Source organism: Phacochoerus africanus, chromosome 15 (assembly GCF_016906955.1).
Source record: "Phacochoerus africanus isolate WHEZ1 chromosome 15, ROS_Pafr_v1, whole genome shotgun sequence".
In the NCBI taxonomy this organism is placed as follows: Eukaryota; Metazoa; Chordata; class Mammalia; order Artiodactyla; family Suidae; genus Phacochoerus; species Phacochoerus africanus.
This window is the reverse complement of record NC_062558.1, coordinates 34,522,713-34,537,681: the sequence shown is the minus strand read 5'-3', so window position 1 is coordinate 34,537,681 and position 14,969 is coordinate 34,522,713. Positions and strand designations below refer to the sequence as shown.

The 14,969-nt window shown below is 39.2% G+C and overlaps 1 protein-coding gene across 2 annotated transcripts in view; it reads right to left on the bottom strand.

The window, feature by feature from the left end:
* TAOK3 (TAO kinase 3) overlaps positions 1-14,969 on the bottom strand; it is a 194,832-nt gene that overhangs the window by 106,931 nt on the left and 72,932 nt on the right. The gene's annotated exons all lie outside the window — the stretch shown is intronic.

Genomic DNA, 14,969 nt, shown 5'->3' with positions numbered 1-14,969 from the left:
TGGGTTAAAGGATCTGGCGTTGCTGAAGCTTTGGCCTGGATCTGATCCCTGGCCGGGGAACTCCATATGTCCTGGGGCAGCCAAAAAAAAAAAAAAAAGGCTCTGAGATTCCATGAAACTGTTTTCTCCTGTTTTTCCACATTATTTCTCCTACAGCTCCTCTTGTCTCTGATCTCTAAATCAATGTTTTCCTCCAGGTATTTGCCCAAAAGGCTTCTGTGTGATGCAAGCTACTATCCTAATTTCCATCCATTAAATGGTTTCAAGTAACACTTTGTCACTCAACAGTCCTGGTCTCCATTCTAAATCTCAGTCCCATACTTTCAACTATCCATTTGGCTTCTCCTTTATAATGGCTCATGTGCACCTCACATCAACTTTGATGCTTCCCTTTTCCTTGTCCTTAACATTCACTTAAATCACAAGTATGCTTCAAATATTTTTTATCAGCTTTTCATTTTCCGTTTCTGTTAGGATTTGTTATCTCTTTCCCTTGCTACTACTCTTTCTGCCTCTAGTCTATCTTTTCTGGAATTCATCTTTAGAACACTATTATCACAATCATCTTCCCGAAGCACAGTGCAGATAATATCACAGCTTTGCTCAAAATCCTTCCACATTCCTTTACTGCCTACAGTATAAAGGTTAACTTGATCTAATTAACATTCATAGCTGGTCTCAAACCACTACTCTAACTTAAATTCTTAAACTCTATAATCAGGAAAAAATGAATTTCTATAGTTACATTTTCATTGCTTTGTTTGTGCTATTCCCTCTACCCAGAATATCCTCATCCCAACTACTTTAACAGTTCAGCCAAATGTCACCTTTTGTATAAGACCCACCATTTTCTCCCTTTGCTATGCTTTTTTTTTTTTTTTTTTTGGTCTTTTTGTCTTTTAAGGCTGCACCCACAGTATGTGGAGATTCCCAGGCTAGGGGTCCAATTGGAGCTGAAGCTGCCAGCCTACACCACAGCCACAGCAACATGGGATCCGAACCACATCTGTGGCCTACACCACAGCTCACAGCAAACGCCAGATCCTTAACCCACTGAGCAAGGCCAGGGATGGAACCTGCATCCTCGTGGATGCTAGTAGCATTCACTAACCACTGAGCCACAACGGGAACTCCCCTTTGCTACACTTTTAAACATTTATATACTAGTACTCTAACTGGATGAAAAGTGCCTGTTCAGAAGAGGATACATGTCTAAATCTGTGTTTTAATTAACTGATTCCCACGGCATCCTTAAAAATAATTTTTTTCAAGATATGATTCACATACCATACAATTCACTAGTTTAAAGCATACAATGGGTAAGTTCCCACTGTGGCTCGGCGGTAACAAACCTGACTAGTATCCATGAGGATACAGGTTCAATCCCTGGCCTTGCTCAGTGGGTTAAGGATCCAATGTTCCCGTGAGCTGTGGTGGAGGTCTCAGAAAAAGCTCGGATCTGGCGTTGCTGTGGCTGTGGCATAGGCTGGCACCTATACCTCCGATTCAACCCCTAGCCTGGGAACTTCCATATGCCATGGGTACAGCCCTACAAAGACAAAAAATATTAAAAAATTAAAAATGAAGTATACAATGGTTTTTAGCATGTTCACAAGTTATGTGCAAATCATCACCACAATTTTAGAACATTTTCATAACCACAAAAAGAAGTCCTGTTCCCTTTAGCTATCACCCCCATACTTGTCCCAATCCCTCCATTCCTAAGCAACCATTAATTTTTCTGTCTCTATAGATTTTCCTGTTCTGAACATTTCATTTGAATGGAATTATGCTATTTGTGTGTGTGTGTGTGTGTGTGTGTGTGTGTGTGTGTGTGTGTGTGGCTGGCTTCTTTTCCTAGCTAATTTTTCGAGGTTCATCCATGTTGTAGCATAAACGAGCATTTTTTTTTTGATTGATGAACAGTATTCCATTGTATTGATATACCATACTTTGTTTATCCATTTATATGCTGATGGATATTTGGGCTCTTTCTGCTTTTTGGCTATTATATTTGTATTTATTTATTATTATTTTTTTGTTTTTTGTTTTTTAGGGCCACACCAGCAGCATATGGAGGTTCACAGGCTAGGGGTTGAATTGGAGCTGTAGCTGCCGGCCTACATCACAGCCACAGCAACATCAGATCCCAGCCACGACTGCGACCTACACCACAGCTCACAGCAACACCGGATCCTTAACCTACTGAGTGAGCCCAGGAATCGAACCTGCAACCTCATGGTTCCTAGTTGGATTCATTTCTGCTGCACCATGATGAGAACTCCTGCTTTTTGGCCATTATAAATAATACTGTTATAATCACTTGCGTACACATACATTTTTGTTTCTCTTAATTACATTCCTAGGAGTGGAACTGCTGGGCCCTGTGGCATCTTTATATAAAGAGCCTATAAATATCTGCTGAAATCTCCTTCCCTTTTCCATCCCAATCTTAACACTAAAAATCATCTTTAAATGCATTCTTCCCTCAAAATCTGAACAAGGACATTTTTCCTTCCAAGAAGATAGTATTTAAGAATTAACTGCAGGCATTCATGTCATGGTGCAGTGGAAATGAATCCGACTAGGAACTATGAGGTTGCAAGTTCAATCCCTGGCCTTGCTCAGTGGGTTAAGGGTGTGGTGTTGCCATGAGCTGTGGTATAGGTCACAGACGCAGCTTGGATCCTGTGTTGCTGAGGCTGTGGCATAGGCCGGCAGCTGTAGCTTCGATTCAACCCCTAGCCTGGGAACCTCCATGTGCAGGTGTGGACCTAGAAAGCAAAATAAATAAATAATTAAAAAAAAAAAATTAACTGCAGATGAAGTGATATGCATGAAGTTACATTTTCCCTCTCCTTGACCTCCTACTCCCTCAGGTACTACATTTATAGTAAGAACTCAGAACTGTACCAAGAATGCAGAATTTCAGTTCTTAGGCTCTTGGTGCAACTGAACAATCCAGCTAGCTCAAGGGGAAGATTTCATCAGAGATGTGAAACTGAAATAATTTTCTTCATGCTTTATTTTAAGCAATAATGATAATCAAGTAAATTATTTTTCAGATATTCTAACATAATATACGAAAGAACACTTTAGAGTAGAAATATAAACATTTCCCATATTTTCCCTTTTTCCAGAAACTTTCAGGAAAGATGATTAACAAGTTTAGTTGCATTTCAATATTGTAGTCACACTTCAACAATAAACCTGGAGACAACTAGTTTGAAAAACACACAGCACTTAAACATTGGGAAAGGGTGTGGGAATAAGAATATTTCATATTGAAAAGAATTTTAAAGATCAGATATTTCAAGTCTTTAAAAAAAAAACTAAATTTCAGAAAAGTTTAGTGTCAAATCATATGTATACAATACTGTTATCCCAAATTAAAATCCAAGTATTCTAATTTCCTATTCAAGAAGACTTTCTTCTGAATCAAGCTGCCTAAGTCAAACTTCAAACAACACCAAAAAGTTTCCTATTTTGCTGTATTTGGGAGGATAATAAGAAAATTTTAATTTAATATGAGATTGGGCTTCTCTGTCATTATTTCTCCAAGGGATTTCATAACACTTGAATGTATAGAGGTGGATTTAGTTCTTATGCAGACTGAAACATTAACAAATTTGGTGATCTCTTTAAGAAAAAACTACAAAATGTCCATACAAGAATAGGTATAGAGCCTTAGAAGGGGCTGGCATAAAGAAAGGGCTTCAAAACATAAGCTTCATAGCAAATTAGTCTGTGTAAATTCCTATTATTTCATTCATTGATCTTGTACCCAGAAGATACAGAAAGGCAAGCAAAATCTTCATTCTACAGCAGTGAAAAGTAAAGTATAAAAGAGGTGAATGGATTTCTTCAAAGTTCCTATAATACAACCTTCCCTACAGACCTATTTTTATGTCTTCAAATTCCTAGGAGGCTGTGGATCTACTTGAAAACTCTAGAATTGGAGTCATAGCTTAACTAAGGTGGTTGGGTACAAAGGTGGACTTTCAAGGTCAAAACTGCACGCAGTTCAAATTATCCTTGAAAATCCCAGTATGTATGGTTTTGTTTATTCAGTCCTTTGGGGAGTTCCCGACGTGGCTCAACAGTTAATGAACCCGACTAGGATCCATGAGGATGCGTTGCTGTGACTGTAGAGTAGGCTGGCAGAGTAGCTCAGATTTGACCCCTAGCCTAGGAACTTCCATATGCCAAAAAAGCAACGCGACTAGAGAGAAGAGATATAGCGAACAGAGATCCGTTAGAGGGATGAGGAGAGGGATAGGCGAGAAAGTACCTCTCTCTCTCTCTCTCTCTCTCCCTTCCTGTCCTGCCTTCCTTCCTGCCTGCTTCCTTCCTTCCTTCCTTCCTTCCTCCCTTCCGCCTCCTCCTTCCACCCTCCCTCCCCCTCCCTCCCCCCCCATCCTCCACTCCCTCCCTCCCTCCCTTCAACCCCTTCCCTTCCCCTGCCCTTCCCTTCCCGTCCCTCACCTCCGCCCCGCCCCTACCCTCCCCTCCCATCCTCCCCCTCGCCTCCCTCCGCTCCCTCCCGCCCGCTCCCTCCCTCCCCTCCCTCTTGCCTTTTGGCCATTCATGTTCTGTCTTCTTTCACCCTCCCCCCCTACCTCACCATCTCTTACATGAATTTTTTCATTCCGACATCCTTTACTCTGGTAACACGGGTCAGTCTAAAGGAATAAAAGTCTACCTGTAAGAGGAATTCTTAACTTTTTTTTTGTGACATTCATTATAGGCCCTCCACCTTCTCAGAATATGTTTTAAATGAAAAAAGTAAACCGCTTAGAATTACAAAGGAAAGGAAACAAATCCCACTTGTATTACCAAAATCTTCCACTCGTTATTTCATATATTATTATGTGCTTCTTATATCATTTAGTAATGAGAGCTAGCAGGGAGTCTAATAACTACAACAATTTCAAAGAGTGATGAACTTAATATTTTGAGATTTCTGTAACTATAATGTGTTATAAAATATTTGGGATTTCTTTTGGTGACTGGGGACAAAAATCTCAGAAAAAGAAGAAAACAAACAAAGTATTATGCATACATTATAGAAAAAGAATTGGAAGAGGAGTTCCTGTTGTAGCCCAGCAGGATATGAAGCCAACTAGTATCCGTGAGGATGAGGGTTCAATCAATCCCTGGCTCTGCTCAATGGGTTAAGGATCCGATGTTGCTGTGAGCTGTGGTGTAGGTCGTAGATGTGGCTTGGATCTGGCATTGCTGTGGCATAGACCTACCTGCAGCTGCAGCTCTGATTTGACCCCTAGCCTGGGAACCTCCATATGCCATGGGTGTGGTCCTAAACAGCAAAAAAAAAGAAAAAGAAAAAAGAAGTGGAAGAATATGGACCAAAATATTAATAGTGATTATCTATGGGTATTGGAAATAAAGGCATTTTCTATCTTCTATTTATCTTTTCATATTTTCCTTATTTTCTCCATTGAACGTATTACTTTGTAATGGAAAAAGCAAACTAAATTATTTTTAAAAGACTGAATCAGAATAAGAGACTAGAGTAGGAAGGTCAGGTTAGGGCTACCAAACAAGAAAGAATGATAGTCTTTTTTTGGGGGGGGGGGGGTCTTTATGGGCATATGGAGGTTCCCAGGCTAGGGGATGAATCAGAGCTGTAGCCACTGGTCTAAGCCACAGCCATAGCAACTTGGGATCCTAGCCGTGTTTGTGATCTACACCCCGGCTCACAGCAATGCTGGACTCTTAACCCACTGAGCAAGGCCAGGGATCAAACCTGCAACCTCAAGGACAAAGAAACTTGCCAGTTGGGTAGCAAGCATCATGATATAAATGGAAAGTACTCTAAATGGAAGATAAAAATCTTAGGTACTAATCCTATACTGGTTCCTAAGTGGCTTTCCGTCACTGACCAAGTTATTTAATTTCTCAAAGCCTCAGTTTCCTGGTCTTGGAGTTAATTGAGACAATATCTAAGTTCCATTTAATTCTAAAAGTCTATGATTTTGGCATATTACTTGGTTTTAAAATCTTTTATTCAGGGAGTTCCCGTCGTGGCTCAATGGTTAACGAATCTGACTAGGTACCATGAGGTTGCAGGTTCGATCCCTGGCCTTGCTCAGTGGGTTAAGGATCCGGTGTTGCCATGAGCTGTGACGTGGGTAGCACACTCAACTCCGTTCCCGTGTTGCTGTGGCTGTGGTGTAGGCCGGCAGCTACAGCTCCGATTAGATCCCTAGCCTGGGAACCTCTATAAGCTGTGGGTGCAGCCCTGGAAAAGACAAAAAAAATAAAATAAAATAAAATAAAACTAAAATCTTTTATTCAAATTCACACACATATCGGCAAATGCCCTGAGTTCAATGTAAGTGAAATTCCTAGCAATCTTCACTTTAATTGTTCCAAATACAAGTAAAAGAAAAACCCAAGAAATAAACACCTTTAGCCTCTGCAAATTTTACCTACAAAATACAGATAGATCACCAAATACAGAAAGGCACTGTAAGAGTCCTATATTTATAACTTTTGACTCCCTGCTACAGGATTACAATGCCAGGCACTAGAATAAAAGAACATGCAGAAATAAGAGCTTTGAAAATAAACCTTCTTACAGCTAATGAAGGATTATCTGGCATGCAATTTTTCTAAAATGCCACAGCTATCAGCAAGTTCTTTTTTTGTTTAGGACTCTTTCTCTCCTGTCTCTACTTTGTTGCCCCGAAAATAAAGGTTTTCCTTTAACACAACCAGATTGGGGGACCCGAAATGTCAAAATTAAATTGTATATACTTAATTTTACATTTACATCTCTGGAAAAGGGCCTACTTGGCCTCTGCTATATACAGAATTGTGTCATCCCCCCACCCCAAATTCATATTTTGAAACTCTAATGTCTCATGTGATTATCTTTGAAGATGCGGCCTTTGGGAGGTAATTAAGGTTAAATAAAGTCATAAGGATGGGAAACTAATTCAACAGGATTGGTGGCCTTTTAAGAAGAGGAAGAGAAAAAGATCTCTCTCTGAAGTATACCAGCCCACACACACAAGGAGGAAAGGTCATGATGAGCACATCTCTAGAAGGTAAATGGGGGGAGTTCCCGTCGTGGCGCAGTGGTTAACGAATCCGACTAGGAACCATGAGGTTGCGGGTTTGGTCCCTGCCCTTGCTCAGTGGGTTAACGATCCGGGGTTGCCGTGAACTGTGGTGTAGGTTGCAGACGCGGCTCGGATCCTGCGTTGCTGTGGCTCCGGTGTAGGCCAGCGGCTACAGCTCCGATTGGACCCCTAGCCTGGGAACCTCCATATGCTGCAGGAGCGGCCCAAGAAATTGCAAAAAAAAAGACCAAAAAAATAAATAAATAGAAGGTAAATGGGAAAAGAAACTGAAGTGGTTGGCATCTTGATCTTGGACTTCTCAGACTACATAACTGCCAGAAAATACATTTCTATTGTTTAAGGCACCCAGTCTATGGTACTCTGTTATAGCAGCCTCAGTAGACTAAGCCTCCCTAATTAATTTTTGGACTGAGATTCAGACAATTTTCAAATGGTTTACTAAATTAATAGTCAAAATTTATTCTTTTTCAGGTCTAGCAAAACTGATCCTTTGATAATCCTTTTCCTTTCAAAAATATATCTTGGTAATTCAAAGAATAAGTTTACAATTACTTCATTACTTTCCACCCAGTAACTAAAAAAAAAAAAAAAAAAACAGCAAATACAGTAATTAGAGTACACATAATTGATCAAGTGTAAAATCTTAACCTGAACATCTGTTTCCAAAGACTCTTTGCATTTACTTGATCTTTTAACAGTACTGCTTCTGACTATGAACCTCAAATGTATAAATTCCACAAGATATAAGTGATTACAAGTACTTTCTTATTTAGGTATTTAAAGCAATTTCTTCATACTTGAGTGATTTACTTGAAATTTAGAATAAGTGAATGAACCCCATCAGTTCTTTATATACAACTTGATTAAAAAAAACTCTTAAAAGTTGTCTATGAATGGAATACAATCCCTACACTACTGCCAGCATTATCAACCTTAAACTAAAATCTGACCATGCCACACTCTAGCTTAAAGTCCTTTAATCCCATCATGTATAGGATATAAAATCCAAGCTCACTGTAGATAGATGACAAATAAAATCCTCTGTGATCTGGTCCTTGTCTGCTCTTGAACCCTGTCCTTTGTAACTTCAAGGCTTCACACTGGACACCCACCTATCTCAAGCTACTTCCCTGGGATATCAAGAAGCAGCTGTCTGTCTTTGCCTTTTTCCTAGTTAACTAGAATTTGTTCAAGAATTTGCCTAGATAGTACCTCTTTAGGGCAACTTTCCTAACTCTCCCAAAGCAGGGGTGAGTTTTTTCCTTTACGTTTCCACAGAAGAATGTTATAAAACATTTCTTCCCTTTTTTTTTTTTTTTTTTGTTTAAATCTTTTTGTCTTTTTAGGGCAGCACCCAAGGCATATGGACGTTCCCAGGCTAGGGATCAAATCGGAGCTGTAGCCTCTGGCCTATGCCAGAGCCACAGCAACACCAGATCCGAGTAGTATCTGAGAACTACACCACACCACAGCTCACAGCAACGCCGGATCCTTAACCCACTGAGCGAGACCAGAGATCGAACCCTCAACCTCATGGTTCCTAGTCGGATTCGTTTCCACTGCACTACGATGGGAACTCCTAAACATTTCTTATATACTTGTATAATCACAGATTCAGGTTGTCTTAGATAAGTGTTTCCCCATTAGGACCATACACTATTAGGGGAAAGGGATTATATTTCTATCACCAGTGCCTAACACATTGTTTGGTACACTGTATGTGGCCAAAATATGCTGCTGAATTATACTAATTCACATATCAAATATACTAAGATATTTGTGATTTTAAGAAATATTATGGCAAATATTTTTGTTAAACAAATGGTAACCTACCACTTCTTCGTGTTCTTTGAACTATTATTTCTATAGCTTGCTTTACTTAAAAATGAAGGATTCAAATCTAGACTGTCTAACCTCAAGCCAACTCTCTTAACCATTATGGCAGTTTTCAGTTAAATCACTGTATGAAAAGATTTCTGAAATTAATGACTTAATAAATTATAAAGGATTCCACTTAGCTTACGATATTGCTGAACTACTAACTGCTTAATCATTTTGATTTGCTTTACCTAAGGCCAAACCAGATCAAGCCCTGGTGTCTAAAACTTGCTTTTCACTTTGCGCTTTAAAAAAAAAAAGGAACTGGAAAAAAAAAAAAGTGGGGGGAGGGCAATATTATCATTGAGAATTTCTGTTAAGTGAAAAGCAGCGTGCCAATTCAAGACAAGGGAAGGCTAAGTGTTCCAAAATCTGTGTAGGAGGTAATCCCATCCTGGGACTTTCAGAGATGCCTTTATACCCTAGAAAGTTAGCATTTAAAATTGAAGCTCTTGCCTAATTTCTAATGTTGAAAGAATAACTCAGCATTCTTAGTCACTTAATTTTGCTTTGTCACTGGCAGAAAGGGCAAGCATCCATATATGCTGACAGAATACATGTTAGGGCAGTTACTCCTGTTGAAAGTTGCCTTATACTGTTTCGACAATTCGCTCTCACAGGAACTGCTGTTTTCAAAAATATATGAATCTGTATCTATTCTAGCTAACATACATGTAAACAGATTGTCAATATTAAAATACTTTTAAAAAGTAAACAGACTTATAACAACTGACCTGGGATATCTCCATCTTCTTAAATTAACTTTGAAGGGTAGAAAAAGTGTCAAAGGAACTAAACTTAATATCCACAAGAATATCAGTGATACATAGCAAAGTTTTATCCTTTAGGTGTTTAAAAGGTAGAGGGATAGACAAGCCACATAAGCAAATAATGACACCTACACCCCCTAAATAAATCTTACTTCCAACTTTCCCTATATTTGGCCCAAAATGTAATTTTCCTGATGCAGAGAGCTCTAATAGTATCACTGTGCTATTTAAATATCTTTGATAGGGTCATTCAAACTCCACAGAAAGGTATTCAAGGCTGCTAAGATATCGATCCAATCCAATAACTAGATTCCTAGTTATTCTTTAAATGTTCTGGATACTTTCATTGTCTTCAACAACAACTGCATCTTTATTTAGCTTGGAATACCTTTTCACTTCTTCAGAAGACAAATTCTTATTTTATTTTTTATCTTTGGCCATGCCTGAGGCATGTGGAAGTTCCCAAACCAGGGACTGAGCTATAGAAGTGACACCACCAGATCCTTAACATGTTGTGCCACAAGGGAACACCTGGAAATCAAATTCTTACTGCTCCTTTAAAGACCTAGTTAAATTTCACCGTTTTTCTTTACTTCTGACAGTTGAAATTCAAAATTACCATGGCTCTTTATTTGTACTCTTATTGTGACATATATCCAGGTTCAATCCCTGGCCTCCCTCAGTGGGTTAAGGATCGAGCGTTGCCGTGAGCTGTGGTGTAAGTCACAGACGCAGCTCAGATATGGCGTTGCTGTTGCTGTCGTGTAGGTTGGTGGCTACAGCTCCAATTCGACTCCTATCCTTAGCCTGGGAACCTCCATATGCCGCGGGTGCAGCCTTAAAAAAGACCAAAGAAGACCAAAAAAAAAAAAAGAATGGGGGGTCAAAGCCACAAGTTATAAACAGTAAGAAGGTGCTATACGGTCCTTCCCAAATTTGGGATGTGTCAATACCTGGGGTAAGAGTTATTTAGGCAGAGAGAATAGCTAGTGCAGAGGGCCTAAAGGAGGAGTGTGAAGGAAGACTATGTTGCTGCAGCCAAGTGAGGAAAGGGTGCGTTGTAATTCAGGTAAGATACACTGAGGAGGTGGTAAGACAATTTTATGTGTGTATATACGTGCCTATGTGTGTGCCCCTATCATTTTCATTTAGGTATAATTTATATAATAAACTGTAGTCAAAGAAAATGTACCATTGGATAAGCTTTGTCAGATATATATCTCATGAAACCATTACCACAATCAAGGAAACATTTCCATTCTTCAAGAATTCCCTTTTGCTCCTTCGTAGCAAAGTCTCTTCCTCCAACTCAAGCCACCTAAGCAAACAACGATCTTCTCTGTCACCATAAATAAGTTTACGTTTTTAGAATTTCATATAAATTTAATTATACAATATATACTATATACATCCTTTTGTATCTGGCTTTTTGTTGCTCAGTATTATGATTTGGAGATCTATCCACATTATTATACAACAGATACCAGATTTGCTGATAGATCAGATTGTGAGTATAAGAAAAAAAGAGTAATTTAGGATAATTCCAAGGTTTTTGGACAGAGGTCAACTGGAAAATGGAGCTGTTATCAACTGAGAAGAATGGTCAAGAGGAAAAGGCTAGGAGAAAATGATCAGGAATTACTTTTTGTATCTTGGTCTTCCAAATGGACATACTGAATCATAGGCTTAGTCTGGATATAAATCTGGAGTTCAGAAGTGAGGTATGGGCTAGAGATTTAAATTTGGGAATTGTCAGCATACTGTAAATAGTATCAGAGCCACGGTACTTGATGAGATCCCCAAAGACATGAGATGGATATAAAGAAGAGAACCAAGGTCCAAGCTCTGGGACAAATTTGATTTTAAGAGACTGGGGAGAAGAGGACACCAATGAAGGAGATTGAGAAGGAACATCCAGTGAGATAAAAGAAGAGTGTGGTATTCTGATGTTCAAATGTAAAGTTTCAAAAAGGCAGGAGTCACAATTGTGTCAAATGCTGCTAAGTGGTCAAATAAGGAATAAAAATGGACCATTACATATAGTAACATGGAGGTCACTGGTGACATTGAAGTGAGCAAATAAGGTGGAGTGGTAGGGACACAAGCTTTACTGGATAGGCTTAGGAGCAACTGGGAGGAAAGGAATTGGAGGCAGCAAGTATAGACAACTCTTAAGGGATGCCCCCGGTGGACCAGAGAAGATGGAATCTAGGAAACCAGAAAAGAAATCAGCTTTATATAGGAGCAAGGAGAGTAATCATATTGTAATTGATTTGTTTTGTAACTTTCAACAAGTTATGTAATCCTTTTAAAACCCAGTTTCCTTATCTGACAGTAAACATTAAAAATACTTGTTTTAGAGAACTGTCCTGAGGATTAAACCAGAAAACCTATGTGTCTGACCCTTGGTAGATATACTTATTATCTGTCAGTAACCTTCTTTTCCCTCTCTTCATTTATAGCTTTTAAAATAAAACTAACCACATTTTCTCTCGTGTAAGTTTTAAAAATACTTGTTTTCTTCCTTTTTCAATTATAAACCTCTTGAAGGCAGGAATGGTCTTCTGGCTTTATTTTCCCAAGCATAAGTATCTTGACAGATACAGGGTCTAAATAAACATGCTTTGAATTTATTTCAATAATGCAGAAAGAAAATTCTTTTTATGGTACATACAAATTGCCAATAATGTGAATAAATCTGTCCTGTCTTCTAGTTTTTATATTTTTTTTTTTTTTTTAAGGCCATACCCATGGCATATGGAAGTTCCCAGGCTAGGGGTCAAATCAGAGCTGCAGCTGCCAGCCTACACCACAGCCACAGTAACTCCAGATCTGAGCCACATCTGCAACCTACACCATAGCTCATGGCAAAGCCAAATCCTTAACACACTGACCTGAGCCTGGTATCAAATCTGCATCCTCATGTATACTAGTTGGGTTTGTTACCACTGAGCCACAATGGGAACTCCCTATACTATAGTTTTTAAAAACATAAATTACTGGCTTTTTGGGGGGAGGAGCACACCCTTGGCACATGGAAGTTCCTGGGCCAGGGAATGAACCCACACCACAGCAGTGAGCAGAGCCACAGCAGTGACAATGCCATATCCTTAACCCACTGAGCCATGAGGGAACTTCCTAAATGCCTAAGCTTTGCCCTAGATTTTTAAGAAAGACCAAGTAGCTAAAGACTACATACAATTAAATTGAAAGGATAATTATACCAAAAAAGTTAAACCAAGAATAGAATCCCTCAAATACATAAACATGAAAAAAAAATGAACAGGACCCTGCAAGGCCCTCCTGGGTAGAGAAGCCCCTCCATGGCCCCTGTTTTTTGTTTATAGAAAAAAAAGTATGCAATCTGGAGACCTTCTCTGACTTCCAAAGAAAAGACTCAAGCAGTTAAATATTAGAACAATAGAGCCACAGGACTCCCAGTTTCTCCTGAAGGGACATAGATAATACTGCTGCATATCTTTGAGTTATTGTGCAGAAACTAAGACCCCCACTCAGTGGAAGATGGTGACTACATGCAAACATAAGCACACAGACCTCAGATTGGTTTGAACAGATGGCTGAAACATTACCGTTACTTCACCACCAACCAGCCAATAGAAAGTGCACTAGCTGATCAGGCACCCTGGAATGCTTACTTCTAAAGGTGTCTTTAAAAAACCCTTCCCCAAATCCACTGGAGTTGGGTCTTTCCAGTGTGAGCTGCCCATTCCCCTTGCTTCACACCCTGCAATAAGCACTGTACTTTTCTTCACCACAACCCTTAGTAGGTTGGCTTTGCTGCATGATGAGCAAGTGGACCCAAGTTTGGTAACAATGATCTTCCAAAATCTTTGAAGAATACTCATCTGTTTCAACACTGTCTTCCCTCGTTTATGTAGGTAAGCTTCTTTTAATTTAATACATAACACTTGACAGACTCATATAACTGTTTATAGCTATCTCAAGATCAGAACAAAGTACTCACTTTAAAAAAAAAAAAAGATAATGGCTCATAATGGCACAAAATGTGCCTTGAGATACTTTTTTTTTTTTTTTCTTTTTTGGCTGCCCAGTAGCATATGGAGTTCCCAGGTCAGGGATCAGATCTGAGCCACAGCTGTGACCTAAGTTGAAGCTGCAGCAATGCCAGATCCTTAACCCACTGGGCCAGGCTGGGGATTGAACCTGTGTCCCAGAGCTCCCAAGATGCTGCCAATCCTGTTGTGCCACAGCAGGAACTACAGAGATACTTTTTATAGTTCTATGGTACTTAAAGTTTCCCACAACTTTGTGAACTATTATTAACAGAATTCTATTTTCATTCGGTTTAAACTACTAAAGGTTATTTTTGTTTTGTTTTGTTTTTTGATTAAGTGTTTTATTCTTTGTGGCTAACAACTAGGGGGAAAAACCCTATATAAATGTATTATATTACAATACAAATGTATTCCTACAAGTCTCAGTTGAGTAGGTCAAGCTGATTTGATACAGCTCAAGAGCCATTTCAGGAGGGTATGACTTGCTTCTGTGCTAGTTCTAGAATATCAGCTGGGAAACAGCATCAAAAGGAAATCAAGTAGATCCCTTTGCTGATAAGGTAATTGTAAAGAATCTCTTTCTTGCTAGAAGCAGCCAACTCAGTAATGCAAATGCCGTTGTGTTCCTCTGAACAACAACAATCTCCCCATTTACTATTTATTTAGAAGAGATTGAAAGAGCAAGCCCAAAAGCCCAAAAGATGGAAGGTGTAAAAGAAGTCTCTTTTCTGCTCAGCACTTTGGCAGGCATAATACTGCATTTGCATCTGAGTGGTAATTCCCAAAAGTTGGAGAAAGTAAATGTGAGCTGAATGTCAAGTGATAAAAGAAAATTCTCAGCAACTGTGTGTTGGGGTGTATGTGTGTGTGTGGCGGGGTGAGGATTATGCATAGTGAAGAAAGCTCACAAACCTAAAACTCTCCCTGGGTTAGGATAACTCAGAGTGAGTTTTCTAAATCATCTCACCACATTAAATACATGCACACTGAAAAATCTTCAATACATTTAAGGATATTTTGCAAAGTGCTCTTTTCCTCCTGAATTCATCTTTTTTCTGTTCCTCAACGATTATATATGCTCGTGGTATCATTATTTCCTCATTCTCTACTCCTCTTTCTCCTTTCTTAGGACCCTCCCTTCCTCTTTTTTATCTCCCTCATTCAGCCAGAAATGA